General features: G+C 44.8%; 1 protein-coding gene across 1 annotated transcript in view; it reads right to left on the reverse strand.

The window, feature by feature from the left end:
• The window catches only part of Dtd1 (D-tyrosyl-tRNA deacylase 1), a 179,725-nt gene that overhangs the window by 24,819 nt on the left and 150,870 nt on the right, over window positions 1–4,036 (reverse strand). The gene's annotated exons all lie outside the window — the stretch shown is intronic.

Genomic DNA, 4,036 nt, shown 5'->3' on the forward strand with positions numbered 1-4,036 from the left:
CAGGGAACCCTGATTGCTTTTCGGGCTGGGGGGGGGGGACTTAATGGGGGGAGGGGAAGGGAAATGGGAGGCAGTGGCGGGGAAGAGACAGAAATCTTTAATAAGTAAATAAATTAAAAAAATACAGAATGCAATTCTTCAGACAGAAGGAACAGGAAATAGTTTGAAAACCTGTGTTCACAGCATGAAGGGAAAAGCCATAATCAGAGAAACGAAGGCAAACAACCTCTTCCTAACCTTGATTCATCTTTAAAATAACCACTCAGGAAACGATGAAAACTGTGCACCAGTGACCATCCCACGTGTCAGCTGGGGCCATGGCAGTAACATCACAGGAAGGAAAAACTGGGAAGACAGGATTGTGCAGGTAACTTAGCATGATGCTGTTTAAAAGTGGAACCGGAGACATTTAAAATTGTAAACTCTAGAGCAAACGCACACACATGCACACACACACACACACACATGCACACACACACACACATACACACACACACATGCACACACATATGCACAGACTACTCAAACACTCTGCTCATTAGAAAGAAGGTTGCATCTTACTATTATGACAAAGGTCAGCCTGGAAAAGCAAGCAGATGGCAACTCCCAAAACATTCCCTTGTTTTGTTGACATTTGAGGATGAAATGTGGGGTGCTGTTCAGGAGCTCTTCTTACACCCTAGGTACAACAGTCAAGTAAATACTCAAATGTAGTGAGAGGTGACCCCGAAGCAAAGAACAGTCTTCCAGCCCAGGCTGCCCTAACACCCGCCTGTTAACAGGAGAATAACTGAGTCACAGTCTCACCGCAAATCCTCTCATCCTGAGGAGCGAGATGAGAAGCCTGAAGAAATGAGACCAAACACAGAACAAACGTTAATTTTAGCATTTTTATGCCTGTTTGATGAAATAGAAAGGAATTTGCAATTTGACAAAGAAATGCCCCCGCCCTGGGAATACCCTCCCAACCACGAAGGGTATTTAATCATTTTCAAAGAAAAATAGAGCCAATGGTATGAGTTTCTCATTATATTTTCTTTGCCTTTCCCTTTTCCCTCTCAAGCCCTGAAAATTCAAAGCAGCTCCCCAGGCTCCATGGGTTCCCCAGGGCTCTTTCTCCTTTTAAAGAAAAGCAAAAGAAAACTGCAGCTCCCGTCTGGACTGGCTGTTCCGTGCAACAAAACAAACGCAAGGTCACCATCTGCTCTCTTCTTCAGCTCACCAGGATCTAAAATGTCTGAGGGTGATTTTGTGGCCTATTGAGACGACAAATTTCTTCCAAGTGACAACACAAAACCTAAACGTGCAATTGTTGTAGCACCTGTCCTTTAGTCTGGCCCCCTTCAAAGTCTTCAAATCCAGAAACGTGGCTAAATTCTCCGAGAAGGGTACACCCCAGACCCTCACTGGCTCCGAGGGCCTCCCCTGCCAGGCTCTGTTGCAGCTCTCTTTCACACCTGGATTACAACTGGAATATGAGAATCTCCCCAAACAATAGAGGTTACTCCATTGCCCTTGGTTATCTTCAAGAATTTGAAGGTAAGATCCTAAAGCTAAAGACATCACACACTTCAGACACAAACCTGGAGGAATAGAGCTGGTACTGACCTGGAAACCGCCTCCCCAAAGACTAGTTCTTAAAGCACTGGAGATCACACACACACACACACACACACACACACACACACACACACAGCCAAGGGGAAATGCAAGCAGCAGTCCTACCCTGCAGGAAAGCCTATGACCCACAACAATGACTAAATTGGCAATGTACCCTGGGTGGTGCAATAGAGGCATTTCATCTTGGGAGTAACCAGAAGCTATCTAGTTGGACTTAAGGAGAGAATTCATTCCTGGTTCTGTTAACCTAGCCAACTACCCATGGCTGGAGAGATCGTTCACCCTACAGAAGAATCTACTACAGCCACTTTCCTAAACCAAACCTAACTATATTCAAATATGAAGTTCTAAATACTTGCAATTCCTAACTATATTCAAAATACGTATTCTTATACCCACAGGCAAGTGTAGCTCTCACCCCTCATCAAAGAAGCTTTGATATGCACGACATGTGTATTTATATATGTTTGTGTTCACAGCATGTGTAAAGATGTGTGCACAAGCATGTGTATATATATATACATATATATGTTTGTGTGAACAGCATGTGTATAGACATATATGTGCACAGCATGTGTATTTAGATTGATAATCTAGGTTTGGTTCTTTAAGATGAGTGCTAATAATGTTATCCCTCTCCCATCATTTTTGCATGGTAGTCCAAACATTTAATTTGCATTAAACTTGTAGTTGAAGTCCTAATTCTCCAGAAAAAGACTATAGCTTATAGTCTAACAAAAGTCAGGAGAAAAAGGCAGCGTCCACAAGTGTCAAGAGAATGTGGGAGGCTGCCCCGTCCTGGGATCCGTGGCTGGAGGCCCAGTCTAGTCTCCACTTCTGAACCAAGTGAAGGGCTTCCCCAGCACAATGAGCCTGACAGAGTGGGTCCTTCTGACCTTTGCTGGTGGGTACAGAGGAGTCCATCTTTCTAATGCTTCTGTGGGACCTAAAGCACTATGCACAGATGCTGGGGTTTAAGCCAGTGTCTCCTTCCTGCACAGACCGCTGCATGCATTCTGACACCATCACTCTACCTGTCCTTAATCTGCATCATCTGCAGGAAGTGGACTTGATTGTTTTAAGGGAAGAAACACCAAGGAGGCGGAAATCGCATAAAGACCTAAAAAGCCAACAGCAGGATAAGGCCCTGCATGAGACCCAGCGCTGTGTTAGTACCTGCTTCTAACAGGCATGACAGACCTGAGGCCTACCCATGCCTTCTGTTTTGTTTGTTTTGTTTGAGATTATAATACAATTACATTCTCCCTTCCCTTTACTTCCTCCAAACCTTCCCATATACCCCTCCCCTTTCTCTTTCAGATTCATGGCCTATTTGCTCCACTAATTGTTATTGCATGCATATATCTATACATATACATTCCTAAATATAACCTGTTCAGTTATATGATGGTATCTGTATGTGTTTTTCCAGGATTGACCATTTGGTACTGGATAACCAATTAGTGTGATCTTCCCTGGGAAAGACCACCTATCCCACTCCCAGTTTTTCTCAGTTTTCTATAATTCTCTCCATAGGGTCGTGCCTTGCAGACTCCCACCCCCACTCGCTGTCCACTTTGGCAAGTCCATCGGTGTCATCCTTGTTCAGTTCATGTTTGGGCAATCATGTTCATGAGGCTTCATGAGTGCAGCTTCTAAAGTTACTAGGAAGCACCATGTCACAGCAAATTCCTTGATTGTCTGCCTCTTTCCATCCCCACTTCTCCAATGTTCTTGAGCCTTAGGTTGTGGGAGTGTTTTGTAGATGTCACCATTGAGACTGGACTCCACAACTCTTCATTTTAATTTGTTGTGGTTTTCTGTAAAGGTCTCTATCTGTTGCAAAGAGAAGTTTCCTTGATGGGGAATTAAGACTACACTGTCCCTTTAAGAGACAAACTCTACTCACTCCCAACCTCTCGCCCTTTGGACCTCGTGCCCTTTCTCCATCCTCTCTCTCTTTCTCTGTTCCTCTCTCTTCTGAAGAGGTAACTACTACCTCCCCTTCCCCATCTCTCCTCTCTCTTTCTTCTTTCTCTGTCCCCCCTTCTCTCTCTCCCCTTCTCCCCACCTCCTCCATAACCACTTACTCTTCTACCATTCCCACTAACTAAGCTCTACATGCAAGCTCTCTCTGCATGGCACATCTGTCTGTCTCCCGTGCAGCCTCAGGGGACTCACTAAGGCCTCGGGGTGACCTGCTGTCACCCCTTGGGGGACTGCCCTGGGGTCACCCGCATTTATAAATGATAACAGTGAGTGTGAAAACAGTCTAGTCTACATAGTTGGGTTTGAAGTCAATCAAAACCACACAGCAGAATGCTCTACCGATCGAATAAACAAATAAATGGCGGAGTCATGCGGTGTGAAAGGACGATGGTGAAACACGAGATTACTGCAGAGGGCACTGCAGCAC

Source organism: Microtus ochrogaster, unplaced genomic scaffold (assembly GCF_000317375.1).
Source record: "Microtus ochrogaster isolate Prairie Vole_2 unplaced genomic scaffold, MicOch1.0 UNK3, whole genome shotgun sequence".
Lineage (NCBI taxonomy): Eukaryota > Metazoa > Chordata > Mammalia > Rodentia > Cricetidae > Microtus > Microtus ochrogaster.